At 44.9% G+C, this 16410-nt stretch overlaps 1 protein-coding gene across 3 annotated transcripts in view; it reads left to right on the plus strand.

Moving 5' to 3' along the window:
• The window catches only part of ELF1 (E74 like ETS transcription factor 1), a 93839-nt gene that overhangs the window by 18676 nt on the left and 58753 nt on the right, over positions 1-16410 (plus strand). Inside the window, exons 1-2 of one of the 3 annotated variants that reach the window (XM_082303723.1) lie at positions 5011-5063; positions 7546-7822. The exons of 1 other annotated variant lie outside the window; for it this stretch is intronic. The gene's annotated coding sequence lies outside the window, so the exon portion shown is untranslated. Of the gene's footprint in view, positions 1-4941; positions 5064-7545; positions 7823-16410 lie in introns of those variants that run through there. One more of the 3 variants, XM_082303726.1, reaches the window with a different exon arrangement.

Consider the following 16410-nt stretch of genomic DNA (forward strand, 5'->3'; position numbering starts at 1 on the left):
CCGCAGCATTCCCCAAGTAACGTGCTTCGAGCTTTTTTTGCCTTTTTTTTTTTTTTTTTCCCCCAGCTATTGTGCAATCATGTGAGTGTTAGAGGGAAAATTTACCTTAGTGCTGGGCCAGTCTAGAAGTTCATTACCACTCGCAGAGGGAGGTCCTATGTCCTTTGCTGGCAGGGCTCATCACAGCCTTTCTGAGCGGATCCAAGGGAACCGGTGCAAGGGGAGGATGGGGAGAGGTATGTGCAGTTGGGGTCGGTAGAGAAATGTCAAAGAGAAGCTGGAGCCTGCAGCTTCTGGCTGAGAGTGGATCAGAGATTATCCTGTGTCGGAGCTGTATTTACTACCTGGATTTTTGCAATTCTTTCCCTCCGAAGCCTGCTTGTCAGTAGAAAGGAGGACACAACTACATTTTAAACCATTCTCAGAAATACTGAGAAGCATACTTCTCAGCAGAGGCAAACCCGTAACAAAAGGAGGAAGGAAGGAACTTAAAAAAGCGAGGAAAAGTGACTATATAAGTAGATTTTCCTCGAGGCTTGTCATCTCTGGGATGTGACCTAGGAATACCTTAGAGGTGATCCAAGAAGAGTTTGTGCAAGGCTGTACAAGGTCAGGGGTTTGTAGCTGTGTGGGATGTTGCTGTGCTGCTGGCAAAGGCAGCCACCTTTCCAAATCTGCCTTCACTAGGAAACACTGGAGGCAAACTTGGAAGTATAAAATGGACGAGGTTAAAGCTGTCTGGTGCTCAGTTGTGAATCCATTTCATTTCAAACACCTCTCTCGCCCCTTCTGCTACCAGGGCGTAATTTCTGGAGGCTTGGGGGTTTCCTGACCGCAGACTTACATAAGACTCTCTTGTGTATTTTTAAAGAAGCTGACATTTACTATCTGAAGGATTCCAATTAAACACAGGACGGCCAGGATACCTTCCCTCCCAGCTTTTGAAAAGAACAGTGGCCTGTTCATACGCGCTTTGTTTACTACCACCTTTCCTTTCATACAATTCAACTGAAGTTCAGAAGACCAGGACAGTGAAAAAGTAGACTGTCTTCTCTCAAATTCATTGTGCTCTACTTTCAGCCTATACTCAGCGTGCACTAAAACATCACTCAACCATACCTTTAAATTGCAAATTAAGAACTGATAGCTGCGTGGGCTGCACTCCAGGTATCCGAAACCCTGGGTTCTGCATTTCTCCTTTAAAATGTTTTTTTAGCAAAATCTCTGAAAATGCAAGAGGTTTGTAGGAGGCAAGCAATCGTCTTAAAAAAATCGGAAGTATATGGTCTGAATTTGTGATTAAGTTGTTAAATAACACAGCGATGAGAACTCTTCTATACCTAATGTCCTGCAGCAGAGACTTTCTTTGGGCATAGGAGTCAGTTACCTTATAATCTCCTGATGAAATTTCTCCACGCGTAAATATTTAGGTCATTATGCATCTAGCAGTGTTAGAAACCCACAATAGTTTCAGTCTGTGGTTTATGTGGCACCTTCCACAGTGGGAGGTGCCAGTCCACAAATCCAAAGTACCGGGACAGTAACACCATGATAGGTATATATTATATTAAAATGTTGTAGCAGTGCTACTAGTATTTCTTGGTGTTTTATACAAGGAGAAAGGAAGGTGCAGCAGTTTGGGTGCTAACTCAAGACTTGGATGAAGGCTGGTTCAAATGTTGTCCTCCCGTACACATAGGGTGTGATACTGGGCACATCCATTGCTCAGGTGTTCGTCCCTGCCATGCTTGTGAATGGGATTATTAGGATTTCCTTCCTACAGGGATGTCTGAGATTAAATATGTTGTAAAGCTTGAGATACTGGGATCCTACGAAAACAAATACGAAATGGAAGTTCCTTAAATCAGATTTTTATCCAGTGTTGAGTCAGAGTTTGATGAGGCCCCGAGCCTGTGCGAGCTGATGGTATGAGCCCGAGCTGAGAGCAGGGTGGTGGGATCTCCTCTTGCATTAGTGGGGACGAGTTACAGCATCTTGAGCTGCTTTAGGAATGGCACCACGGGGTCCCACGTAAATAGGGGCTTGCTAGGCTTCTCATGTGGTGACCTTGTATGTAAGATAGCAGGAAAATAAAAACCAAAGAGCTTTTAAATCTAAAGTTTCTGCTCCCTTTCCTTCGTCAAAATATTATTTTCTCCTCCCCAACCCCCATCCAAAAATGAAAGCTGAAAACAGTCACAAACCTCCCTCTAGGCCCATTTTTATGAGACTAAAATGTGTCTGTTTTTCACGTGGGGCAGCATACCTCCAGAGCCCAGCTCTCTGGTCTGTCCTCACGTGGCTTCAGAGCCTCATGCCGTCCCTTGTGCAGGCAGGCAGGCTGCCGTGGTCCCCTCCTGTGCCTCCTGGGGAAGCATCCCATCCCATCCCATCCCATCCCACCCCACCCCACCCCACCCCACTCTTGTAGACCTGTAGCTTTCAAAACCAGATGAGAAGGAAGGACAGCATTTACTAGAGCAGGGTGTGAAAAGAGAAGCGGCTTCCTCAGGGTCCCACATGAGGCCAGCAGCAGTGGGAGCCGCATCCAGGCCTCTGCCGGTGTGTGGCCCCCTCGGCTGCGCTGCTCCCCTCGGGGTGTAATTTGGCATGCGTTTCTCTGGAAGCCGGGGCCAGCAGCAATGTGAAAATTATATTATGCATTATTTATTTATTTGTGCAGCCTTAACTTTTCTGCTGGTGGGTTCCAACCCCTACCGCGCTGTGCGGCTGCACAAATATTTGCACTGGGAAACAGTGGGGGGAGTAGCTCGGTGCGAGGAATATGCAGTCGGGATGGAGCGGAGGGCTAAAGCTGTTTAAATTGGCTTAAGCCATGCTGTTGGTCAGTGTCTAGCTATGTCTTTTGGGCAAACGATGATCTCCGTTTCATAGAGGTACTCATCCCAGCAATGGGCAAGGTCACTTCTTTAAGTCAAAATTATAATTAGCAAGAAACCTGATACAGTTCCAGGGATGAACATCCACCTGCATTCTCTCTTGCTAAATATGTTTACATTTTACATATGCTTTTAAAAAAATACTGTTTCCAGATTTAGCTTAGAAACGGCAAAATGTTTGCATAGCTTTTGCTCATACATCACTACAAAATGATTTTTCACTTTAGTTGATTGCCTGGATAAGACTGTGTTGTTTTTTTTCCCCTGTAAAACATAACTATTAGACTTTCTTTAATAATTAAAATGGCATTCTCCCTGTGCCAATGTTACAGTTTCCTTGTAACCGCTGAGCACCTGGGTCAGATTTCTCCCCTCAATGCCCCATGATTTCCAAAGGGTTTTGCAGTACAAGAAACAAATACATTGAGATGTAAGATTGGATTAGAATTAAGTCGTTGGAGAGAGGGAAAATACATCTGTTGCGAGAGGTGGAAAATATATAGTGACTAAAATAACATTGCGGTGTTTCCTCCACGTGGTCTTTTTTCAACCGAGAAATACAAATTGAGACATATTTTGATAAAGAGCTGTAGCGAAGCTACTTTAGTAGTGACTTAGCTGATACCTTTACTCAGTAAGTCATAAAAATGTGCTGCTGCTTCTTTTCTTCAGCTCTTCCGCTAAAGCAGGCTGCAAAATAACATGATAAAATAAATCTAATAAAATGATACCTGGATAACTGCTCTTTAAACAATAAACTGGGAGACAGTTTTGCCTTTGAGTGCCATGCAGGTATCATAGGGACTGAATTACTTGGAAGTAAAACTAAAATTTTCTTCTCGGTTATTAAACATAACCAGTAGTTGGAGATATCAATGTCCATAAAACAATGAGTTTTGCTCAGCAAACCACTTGTGGGACTACTGTTTAATTATTACTGGGGGCGGGGGGTGTGTGTTAATGACAGCTGCACTTAATCATATTTGGAATTATTTCAACGTGTTTGCTAAAAGTAGCTTCAGGTTTTCACTCACGTCTTCCCTGCTCATTGCAAGGTCACCTCGGCTGCTCTCTTTCCTCCCCCCTGCCTCCCAGCTCCTTGCCGTGAAGTTACACCCCCTCGTCGTCTGCATGGGCTTGGGTCTTCGTGCCGTGCCTCCCCTTACGGCCAGCGTGCCGCTTGGGGCTCCGTCCTGGAAAATAGCGGAAGATGAATGCACGTGCCAGCCTGCGAACAGCGTGCGCTTACCCTTCCCACTAAAACAAAGCAGAAATAATCCTGTCCTCAGCCTTCGCGCTGTGTTTTTAAGACTAAATTTCTGTCGGGCCTTCTGGTGCGCCTGATGAGTTCGCAGAGCCCGACCGAAGCGCTTACCTTGCCTTCGCCTGTGCGCTGGGTGGCTTTCAGCCTGTTGTTTACTGGGGACAACCGTTTGTTTAAAGAACCTAAGGAGCATATTGGAAACTTACTGGGGATCCTTGAGAGCCCTGGCTCCGGGGCTGGCTGCGTGTCAGTGCTCCGTTGAACACTGCACATCAGCTAAATTGCCCTGAGGGAGTCGGGCCCTCCTCAGTTTCGCTTTTTTCTGGGGTTAACCAGTTTAGCCGGGGCAAGGCGGCATTGGTAGAAAACACCAGATGTTGCGCGGAAACGTTTTTATTTATTTGTTACTGGTGAAGAGGAGCGGGGTGCGATGTTACCCAAGGCCTCCCAGGCGCGAGCGCTCCGACGCAGGCCGCCTCAGAGGCCGGAGCGAGGGCGAGGAGAGGGGAGCGGGGCGGGAGCCGCCGCCGTGGGCCCGCCGCGGGCGTGAGCCGCGAGGGCAAGCCACGCGTGGTCACCCTCCGCACACGAGGGGAGGCGAAGCGGGGCGCGAAGCCGGCCAGCCCCTCTCCGGCCGCCCCGCTCCCCCGCGCACCCCGTCAGCGCAGCCCGCAGAGCGGAGCGGGGCCGCCGCCACCTGCGGGCCGGGCCCGGCGGAGCGCTGGCCGCCGCCCGGGGCGTGTCGTGTCAAGCCGAGCCGAACCGCGTCGAGCCGCCCGGCGCCGCGGTGAGTCACCGGCCGGGGCCCGGGCACCACTTCCCCCCCTCGGCAGGAGCCATTTTAGCTGCACGAAGCTGCGGGGCGGCCGGAGCGGCGCCGCAGGCCCCGCGGCGAGGCGGTACGTGCTCCCCGGGGAGGGAAGGGCGGCCGGGCGGGGGGGACGCGGCTTCCCCGGGCTGCTGGCCTCCGGCTGCCTCGACGCGCTGCCCGCGGCAGGAGCGGCTCTCCTCAGCCGCCTGGGGAGCACCGGGGGGAAAGGGAACTTTCGGGAAAGCGCGGCACCAGGGCGCGCTTGGGAAGAACAAAAAATAAATTGAGGCGCGAGCAAAAGGGGCGTTGTGGGGCAGCAGCAGCGTCGCGAAGGGCGCTGCGGCCGCCGCTGTGCTGCTCTGAGCAGCGCGCTCCGTACGTCTTGCACTTGATTTGTAGTTTTGCTGCGTTTCATACTTTTTGTCACTTTTGAAGCGTGCGGAGGTGTCAGGCAGGCTGCCGATCCTTCAGCCGCCGCTCAGCTGACTGTACGATAAACGACTTTTATTTATTCTGAAGCTACGTTTACCTGGACCCGGTTAGCCTGTAGCAGAGCATGGTCCGAAGCGATTCGGGCAAAGTGTTAGTAATCAGCGCTGCAGCTCTGAGCACCTTTGCTCCGCCGCCGTTCGCCCGGTGTGGTCCCGAGCGACGTTAAAATGGCAGGTTTGTCGTTTCAGTAGAGGGCTCGCTCTCTACGCCCGCGACCTTAAACTGCGGTTCTGTTTCTGCCGAAACAAATGCATTCAGCGGCAGCCTCCGTGGTGTCGTTTTGGAATAGAGGGAGTTAAATTGTTTTGTGCAGAAAAAATGGGCAGGTACTCACCTTTTCCTGAAAATGATTAAGGAACGACAGTAATGGGGATGGTGTACATGGCAGAGGGACAGACCAATTATAAAATGGGCTTAGTGGTAGTTGTAATGGGAGAAGAAAATCCTGGAGGTAATTGCGGTGTGTCAAATTGCTTTTTACATTTCCAGTGGATGAAAACCACCTTGATTCTCCTAATTATGTGCTTCTGAACTCTAGCACAATATTTTGAAAAAGAATGAGTGTTTCCACCTTGTTTATAGTTGAACAGAAATGCAGGCTAGTACCTTTAGAAGTTTTGTCTGAGTATTTAACTTTGAATCCTATATTTCAGTCTTTCAGTTGAGAAATAAAGTTGAGTATCTTCTTAGTGAAAATGAAATGACAGGGAGCTCAAACTGTTGCACACAGGGGAATACTCTCCAGTTTCATTTACTGTATGGAGCCTATATCTGAGAAGTATAATGGTGTCTTGCTTAATACTGCGATCGGTGTCAGGGGAGGGAGAGAGGGAGGCAACCACTAAGTACATGGTCATGTTTTGGGCCAGACTGTCTCTTGTCTTCAGCCTTTCCAGTGTTCCCCCGTATCTTCCTTTTGCATCTTACGGTACAGTGTGTTTTTACGATCTTTTGATTTTATGTTTTGCCTTTTTTCTTTCTAAAAGCAACAGTTTTTGCAAGGGTTTGGGAGATTTATTTGGTGCGTTGTTTCATGTTGAAAAATCCACAGAGGAAATGATAAAACTACAGAGGAACCACTTGGAAAACAATTATTTTGAAATAGAAGAATTTTACTAAAAAATTCTTCAAGGTATTTGTGTCTTCCTTTTTTTCATCATGAGTTTTATTTTCAGATCTTAGGGCTGAGGCAACAACTGTCTGCCATGCTTGCAACTGGCAGAGCACAAGCCTCTCTTTCTTTACCTCTTTCCTCCCCTTCTTTCTGCTGTACTGGACCCTGCAAGACATCCAGCCTTCAAAACTTGAGTTATCCTAAGTCTGTTTCCAAGCTGCAGCTGCTTATCTTGGGCAGAACACTTTTTGTGTGCTAAAGGGTAAGTAGCTGCTGCTGCTTTCTCTCGAGCAGGGCTTCGCGGAGGAGCAGTTCCTCTTTGAAGGCAAAGCTGCCATGTTCAGGCTCTCTTGCTGCTGTGCAAGGACTGCGCCAGGGCTACAGAAGCATCTGGGGTGCAGTGGCAGAGCTAGGAAAAAGTGATTTGAAAGTCCTCCAAGCCATACAGATGACAGCTTGGACAGATCTTTTAGAAGGCAGAGAAGTGGATTAGAAGGGACAGAGAAATCCTATTAGTTTTTGTTGATTTTTATAGCTGAAGCCTGTGTTTGTCTCCAAAAAAAAACCCCCGATCTTCCCCCCCCCCCAAGGCAGAGATGTTTTAGTTTAGATTGAGTTTGTGGCTGCTGAGAGAAGAACCATGGGAGTGGTATCATTAGGTGCCAGTTAGCTTGAACATTATGTCCAGACCCATGCTTTTGCAGAAATGCCTGTTTTCTAATGTGCTCTTTTTTTCATCCGTTGAATATTAGAATTGCCAAGTCCGTGATCTTGGCACTCAAATGAGAAAAAAAAAGAAATAAATGTCCAGATTTGAAGAATGTTGTTGGCCTGGTATAGCCTGATGTTTCAGTATTGCTGCAAACTCATACTTCAGTGGTGTGAGTTACTCTTTGGACACTTCTGTGTATTAAAAAAAAAAAATACACAAGGTGTATAAGTGCACTCTTTTCTCTCTTTTCAGGACAGCTGTATTCGAGGTGAGCTGATAGAAAAGACTTTGTAAGAAAAACCCAGGATTTCCCTCTGTATCAGAGGAGAAGCTTTGATCTCCAAAACAGCTTTCACTTCTTGCAAGCGTTAGCAAAAGTTTCTCAGCTTTCGCTGGCAGATTTTGTTCTTTTCACTGACAGTTTTGGTAACTCGCTGGAGTTTTGTTGGGTGTGCGTGGAACAGCAAGGACTTTCCCCCGCCGGAGTGATTCAGCACAGGAGTGGCAGGAGGTGGAGTTTCCAGCCTTGGTAAGCGCTGAAACTTCGCTACTGTACGCCAGAGATTTGCAGTGTTTATTCTTTTAATGACACTGATGTGCTTTAGAGAGGATACGTTTCCTTAAATCTTACTTCAATGTTGCTTTCTTAAATCTTACTTAAATGTTCCTTCACAGATAAAGTAGTTGACAGAGACTGTACATACTGAAATTTGAAGTCTTTTGCTTATCAAAAGTCCGCAGCAGCCATGTGAAAGGCTGTAGACATTCTCACTCTCCTGACCTGACGGGGCTAATCTATGTAGAGGTAAAACGATTTATTTCTCAATGTGGGCCTGTCCTGCGGCAGAGCTTCCCACTGTGTCAGCCTTTGTGCTGAAAGGATCCCATTAGATAGGGACTAAAGTTTATGCATTCTTACCTCGATGTGCTTTAGGTCTTAACTACCTACCAGCTATCTTTAGTGATGAATCAGATGCCTAGAGCTCAGGTCATTTATTTGTCCTTAAAGAGATCAGTCATCTTGGATCCTGCGTGACTTTGTACTAGGTTTGAGTTTGGATGTGAAAATGATAGCTGTTTTGTTAGCCTGGAAAGAACCTCCAATTCTTAAACTTGCATGTAAAAATTATTTCTTTCTGTATTGGGGGAAAAAATATTACGGTTAAGATCATTTGCTAGGAATAGGAATGCTAAATGCATAGGTTGGAAACTGTGGGAAAGGGTTGTTTTTAGATGGATTGAATGTCACTGTCTGCTTCTATAATTAGACATTTTAGTCTATTTCTAGAACACCCTATATTTAACTCATCGTCAACATTTTTGTGTGAATACACCAAATATATTTTTTATTTCGAGGGGAATGTTTTGCACTTCTTGAATGGTTACCGTTAGTGTACTAACGGTCTCATCGCTTCGCTTGTGAGCTCAATCCGCATTTGCCTCACTTACCTTCTTGTGTGGTAGTGGTTTGACTTCTTAAGTGGGCTCAGTATAAATGTCGTCCCACACGAGACCAGGTTTCAGAACTGGAAGAAAGGGGTGAGCTTGGTTGATTCAAATCATTGTCTGCTGTTGAGAGAAAAAAATGTTAGTATATATTGTGGCTGCATATACTGTTTTGCTATGCTGTATGTTCCTCTAGAGTTACTTGTGGTTTTCATGTGATCTTTTGACAAAGTTAATAAAGCTGACAGGTTAGGAGAAAGCTACCTTGCTTTTATGAGCTTTGTATCAAGTCACTTCTGCTGTTCTCCAGTTCCTGGCTATCTCGGTGTTTATTCGGTTTTTATATTGCAGCTAAGGAAAGAAGCAGCAAAATGTGATTGTGAAACTACGGTTACAACTTGTGATAGCCAGGGCTGACCACTGTCAGAAAATTAATGTTTAACTTGCTCTTCCAACCAGACTCAATTTCAAATTAAAAGCAGGTTGACGAGGATACTGTTAGTTTTCTCCTCTTTGTGCGTGCTACATGTGCTGCACTAGATAATTTTGGAGCTAACAAGAATAGTTTCCCAAGGATGTGATGGCATGGTTTGTTTTCAGTGGAGGCTGTCTTTCCGACCAGAAGATGACCCTCTTAGGAAGAGCTTTCATGAAAACTGTATCTTGAAGGCACCAGGGCTTGCACGTTGTCTGCTGAAGGCAGAATTTTGCCCGACTTTGTCCTCGGAGGTGGTGGTTACGTTATCCACTCCCATTCTCTTGGTATGTTTGCTGTTTTGTGCCGTTATTTCCCCACCCCACCCCCCCAGACCTCCAGAGCCCCTGTAAACTATTTACTCTCTGTAGCTATTCAAGCTTTGTCAGGGTGCCTGTAAATTAAGCATGCAAATAAGGGTATTACCTATCAAGAAGATAATTACGAAGCTTACACGCCATGGAGCGTAAAGGGTGATAAACCTGCACAAATTGCAAGAATTTACTTCCCTGTCTCCCGGTGCCTCCGAACCAGCTTGTCGAGAGCTCTGTGAGCCCAGCAAGGGGCTCCAGGCCCCCTTGGTGGCTGCTACCGAGATGCTGCCATCCTGTTTTTTTTCAAAAAAAACAACCAACTTTTGTTTATTTCAAAAAGAAAAAAGAAGGAACTGTAGAGAGGAAGTGTCTGTTTGGGGCTTTTTTTCTTTACAAAGGTGATTTAGACACATGAATGAAAATGAAACTTTCTGTGTTGAGAAACAGTCTCAAGTTTGACTGCTAGGGATGGCTTGTGGCATTTTTAAAAATACTGACCCTTTTCTCTTAAAAAAAAGTATATTTCTTTTAGTATCAGCTAAAAGCAACAATGAAATAAGTTGCTTTTGAAGCAACTAAGTGAAATACAATTTTAATTTGTCTGATGGGGCTGTAATGTAGAAAGCCATTAATTTAGACCATGTATAATGGGCTGTGGAGGGATTTCCTGAGAAGAAAACCAAGTAGAAAGTTACTGTTGGTAGAATATTATCCTAAATGTGCATTTCTGAAAGGCGTATGTCTAATTATGAACGCTTGATGTGGCACAACACTCTACCATTTCTTTTTCTAAAAAGCTAATTGTCTTTTAATACCGTCCTTCAAATGAGCTGTATTAAGTGTTGTTTCAGTGGTAATGGACTAGAAATAATTCTCAACCGTAAGAAATGTTGGAAAACTTTTGCCAGGCTACAGAATAAGGGCTCGGTCTTGCAAATGTTTTGTTTAAAAATAATAGGGATATTTGCAGAAAAGGTTTAATACTTTTGAAGCCACGTAGTTAGAAAGGGTACATTTTGTGCCTAGATTCCGATGTTCGTAATGTTTAAAGCTTCTCTGATGCGTGCCCTGTGCTCAGGTGGACTTAGGAAGAATTTTGTTACTTTGTACTGCCAGGCTTCCTAAACAAAAGAGCTGTGACAACATTTTATTGATATACTGTGATTGAAAATGCATGCATTTGAGGGGAGAGATGATAGCAGTTATTAGCTGCAAGTAGCTAGCTGGGTAAAACAGCCGCTGCCCTGAGAGAAGAGACCCAGAACCACTGATCCATACTTGCTGCATCTGTGCATCCATCTGGGGGGGGTGGGAATCAATGGGAAGTTTAGTGGGTTCATTTTTGCTGACTTACATGAGGATCTCTGGATGGGGTGAAACCAGGAAAAAGAAGACTGTGTGGAGAAAGCAGCTTGATTTCTGACAGAGGCTGCCTTGGAAGAACCTGTTGTTACACTGCCTGTCATGAACAAGCCTGGTATTTACTAACTAGATGGGAGAATGATGCTACTGCCTCGATGCTGTCTCCAGTATCTCCACACACCCTGTGCTTACCCAGCTTATGTGCTTCAGCCTCACCCCACCTGCTCGTTTGCACTCGTGAGTGAAGACTGCGTGCATAACCACCATGGTCGCTTGGCGGCACATCCCGTTAAACCCACGAAGATGGTTTATGTGGATACGCCCTGAAGCACAGAAGGGAGGTTTAGAACCCAGCAAGTTTTACACAGGTAATGAACTGTCCTGGAGGTGATGGGTTGTAAATCCTTAAATGGCTCATTTAGCATCTGCCCAGGCCCTTAGCTTGCCTTTAGGTTCTTGACTCAACAGTAAGCTGCGCTAGTTGAGCTAAAGTTGCCATTTAAACTCTAGACGTACGTTTTTGCGAGCATACGAACTTGCACCAGTGTAATTTAATTTAAAATGTACCCTTAGTGAAACAGTTAGAGGTGGGCATGATTGTTTCTAGATGTTTCCATGGCAGGAGTACTCATCCAGCTGCTTCAGTGCTGCCTGAGGGGTGCCACCCTCATTTTTCCTAGCTGACAGTGTAGTTTTTTCCTAGTGTTTTATTGCCTTCCCCTCCCATCTGCAGTCCGAACTGTTCATGTGAGCAACCCCTTATCTGCTTCTGCTAAGATGAGCCAAGTTGGCAAGTTAGGTGTCCGCACCATGGGAAATTGCTGGACTGGTTGACTGAACCAGGTTAGGGATTGATTTTGGAGTGGTGGAGCTGGGGAGTTTGTAAGAGGTGGGGTTGAGAAATAACGGGGAGGACAAAGTAGCACAGTTGTCCTTGGAAGAGGACAGTTGTTCATGGCCAAAGCTTCCACGAAGTGGTAATTAGGACAGTTAACTCTCTTCTACATGTCGCCTCTAAACTCTCTTAAAAACTTGTTCTCCAAATGAGTTGTCTGAACACCACAGCTTAGATCCTTCTGATTGAGAGGAACAGTGTGTGAACTAGTAAATTAGATTTTGCCCATTAGATTTTGCCCAAAATTATGTAGAGGCGTAAGCCTCAATAATATAAAATGGGAGGAAAAGGTGTTTGCTTGTTGGTTGGGGAACGTGTGCAAATAAAAGCTTTTGGTGGAGGGAGAAGCTTGGGCTTTTTTGTTCTTTTTCCTTCTGGGAGAAGAGAGGGAAGGAAATGCAAGGATGAGAACTGCACCACTGCGTCTTTTTGAAAGAATGTTAACTTCTTGCTTTGTTTAAAAATATTCTAGTTATTCCTGTCTCCTAAATCAGGTTATTGAAATGAAATGATGACCTTTGCTCTGAGCCTGAAACAATACAGGAGGAAAGCAGGTGTTTGGGAAGATTAAACCTCCTACCTCAGCTAGAAAATGTTCAGATAGAGCTGAAGCTCTAAGGATGCCATATTCTTGCAGAGACTAAAAATGTAAGAACGAGGAAGAATTTAAAAAGTTGATTATGGTCAGTTGCCAAGAGCAATGCCGTGATAAATTATTAACTCATTGCACTGTACTGCCTCGTAGTGCAAACAGAATAGCTGGTTATTGTGCTCTGCTTGGTAAGTCAACACTGTAAAAAATTCCTTGGTTATCTGGAAAATGTCTTCTTTGGGGTGTTTATTAAAGGGACACTGTAGGATTAAAAATCACATTCCCCTCTGTTGAAGCTGGTTAAAGCAAATAGAAATCCATGAAGGCAATTTCTTTCTTGCTGTCTGGGGAGCCTGGTCAGTGGGTGTCGATCAGCCTGGTTTCACTTTTGCTCCTCTCTCTCTATCTGGCGCTTTGGTGAGGTGTGATCCCTCCTGCCTCCCCAGAAAACACACTGGTAGCAAGGCAGTTAGACTACTAGTTGCAGAGACATGAGACAAGTTGACTCATAGCTGTTCTGCAGGAAAAGCAGTCCTGTGGAGACCACTCCTCCCCGGTTAGCCATAACCGAGTCGGAGGAAGAAATGCAGAGGGCAGGCTGTTCGGAGCATGCGGGTGCCTTGCTGATGCCACGCAGCAGCAGCTTCGAGGAGTACATTTTTCAATTTTGTAAGAACTGAGACATCCTGCTTTTTGTTTTGCTTTTATAAATACCACAAACATTTACCTTTCCATTTTTGCTTAAAATATACAGAGCTTGAAAACTTAGACAATCTTAAGATGCCTCAAAAGTATTTATAAAAGAACACAGCCCCCCTTATTCTAGCCCTATGCTTGTGTTACATTAAATTTTTAGCTAATTTAGTAGTGTATAATAGAGATGATTTTGCTTGTAAATAAGCATAACACCAAAAAAGTTTTAGACCTAGTACAATAGTAATACACCATGAAAATAAATGCATATGAGAATTTTGAAATGTTTGCTGTAATAAAATCTGTAGTTCATTAGCAGGACACAGATGAACTTTCAGGGTTAAAAAGAATACCCAGCTTGAGAGTAAACCATTTCTGGATCGATGTCAGCATCTGCCACCCCAGTTTTCTGAGGAAAACATCGAATCCTGCCAGTACATGTTGCAAGATATGACCAACGTGACTTACAAACTGAGAAGCAAATCTACAAAATGCTGTTGGCTACAGAGTATTGTTGGAATCTGAGATAGAAAATACTTCTTTTTCCAGTTCTCTTCCAAGTCCTTTTGCCAATCCAGCAAAATTTAGTGAGGTTCAGATCATGCTGCAAGGCTTTTTTGTTCAGAAAGGCTTTTGAGCAACCATTACTTTGTATCATTTCTTAATTTGTTGGCTGCTTGGGATTACTTGAGTGTTTGTCAAGGATGGGACTTGTTTCTTAAGTGGACGTCAGAAATGCTGCAGAAGCGAGCTTGTGCTGCACGTTCTTCCACTGCCTTTCTGTTCGTGTCTGATGGGTGCTGGTTTAGGGCTTTCATTCCAGCTTTCGAGGCATGAAGGGGTAAAGTGCCCCGTGACGTGGAGGGACGTAGTTTATCTTCTGAAGCACTGGACAACTGCGGTTCTCTGGGATAACCCAGATGGTCACAGAGCTCAGATGGGAGCACGTGAAAGCTAGGGACAAAGCGTGCTTTGTCGGAGGAACCTAGTTAAAGAATAGGTTTCTAGTTAGAAATGAGGAGAATTTGGAGCCTGGTCATTTTCAGGAAATTGCAGACCACTGACTTCGAGATGGCTGTTCTACTAACAGTGCCAGTCACCACGTGAAGGCATTTGTATTCCCAGCTGTTCTGGGTTGGGGATGGAGAGCACCTTAGGATGGAGAGCATCTTATGATGGGGAGCCTCAGTTCCATAAAGGGTAAAATGTGCCAGAAACTCCATGAAATCCAATGAAGACTTTTTTACTGCTGTTAAGTTTACGCAGAAGATGCTCCTAGACTATAGCAGTAGATGATGGTGTTAAATCTACTAGATATCTACTGGTTGATATATTTCCCAACTTAATTACATGAATGATGTGTCTTCTGTTGCTTTAGTTGGCAACCCTGCAGATAGAGCTCAAAATTGGTTTTCCTCAGTTTTATACCACCAGTTGGCCATTGGTGGAGGAAGGATACGAGGCCATCTTAATAATTTCTCGCCCTGCCTGGACGTATAGCTTTTAGGATGGCTAAGGAGAAGATGTTTTCTGACAAGGTGACGTTATGGGGTCATCTGAGACTGAGCAGAAGACTACTTAGAGAGGGGCTGAGTATAGCATATTGCTTCACATATAGATACCGTGGAAATTACAGCTGTGCTGGAGTTTCTGCTTTTCACTGAAATTTTGCTTTGTCTAGCAGTTGGTTCTTTGCTTGCTTAAGCTATATTAATTCTTGTGCTTATCCTGTTGGTACTAAATGCTTCTTCAGCATTTCACTTTTGTGGTAGACTAACAGGTGTTACTCTAGGTATTAGTGTTAGAAAAGCCCCGTAGATCATCTAACCTGTCCCCTTTTCTAGGACAGGGTGGTCCCATTAAGTAGACGTGCTGGTGCCGTATTTGGCAGCGTGGTTTCTGCCACTGGTTGTGGTTCATTTCTGAAGATTTCTGCTTGTTTGCTTCTTCATCTGTTAAGTAACTCAGTTTCTTGGTGCTGTACAAGCCCGTTTGAGGAAGGCCAGCCTCTAAAACGTCCAGGGCTGGCTGGTGTGCTGTCCTGGGCCATGCTGGACGAGAACCTGCCACCAGCGTTTCGTACCCTGCTTTGGTGGCCGCCTGGGGCCATGTTGCTTTGGTGGCCTTCTGGGGCCATGTTTCAGTACACTTGACCTGATTACTTTCTATCCATCCAGCTGGCTGGCTTTCTGTGCCTGGGCTTAATTTACTTTAATTTTTTTTTTCCCTTTTTTTTTTTTTTTTTAGAAGGTGTCACAGAGTTTCTCCCCTTCGTGGGAAGCCGTGGCCCGCGCAGGAGGACAGGCGTGCTCGGCGACAGGCGCGCGGGGGGGAGACGCGGCTGTGTAGGCAGGAAACCCTGGTCGCTGGGTCCTGGTATCTTCGGCTGTGCTTCCTGTCAGTTAAACCACGAGCAGGGGAGCAGATGCACCCAGAGATGACGCCGCCGCTCTCTGCCCCGGGCAGCCATTGTGTAACAAACTGTCTTCTCGAGAGCCTACTCGTGCCTGCGTGCGTTTGACTTCGTTATCCATCCGAGACCCTTGTTTAGATACCTGAGAGTAAAGAGCAGAATTTAATTAGTTCAACAGAAAGCGGTGCTTGAACTCTTGAAGCACGAACTGTAAAAGAGTAACCGTGGGAGTTATCCTAACGCAGTGAGAGCTGAGGTCCAGTGTTTCTTTTTCCACTGCTACCAGCGTAGGAGTTTTTAAATGCATGTGAAAAACGGACAGATTGGGTGTGAAGTTGTGCAATTTCATGAATATCTTTCTGGGCAGATAGTTGCCACGTTACTTGATCCGGTGAGTTTTTATTGTAAGATCCTGTGATCTTTGGAGTAATTTTTTTAATATTATTAATTTTTTTCATTTTAATCCACTTGTGGATCTATGTGTTTCTGAGGCACCTCTGGCTTTCAGTTAAACAACTTGTTACAAGTGCACAGAAAAAGCACATAAAACCTTATATTCTAAAAGATGTAATGGTTTTTAAGTAGGTCTCATGATTTCTAAAGATATGCATGTTATTACAACATGGTTAATTTATTGAAGCTATAACTCTAATAATATCTTCCCCAGCATCAGATTTTAGAGAACTGAGTACTCTGCGCATCAAAATTATGTTAGAACTGAAACTGTGCAGATTCATTTCAGCTTTTTTTGTCTGATTTGATGCTCTTTTCTTCCTCATGTGACAGCATAACTTCCAGAATATTGTTTTTTTGCCTTAAACTGATTATTTGTTGACTAGCCAGCATTGAGTAGAGAGAGATATCTTTGCCACGTGATAAAATGTTTCTGTACTACACGCTCTTTAAAATAGAGGCTCTCAGCCTGAG

This window comes from Platalea leucorodia (genome assembly GCF_965183815.1).
Source record: "Platalea leucorodia genome assembly, chromosome: 2".
Classification (NCBI taxonomy): Eukaryota; Metazoa; Chordata; class Aves; order Pelecaniformes; family Threskiornithidae; genus Platalea; species Platalea leucorodia.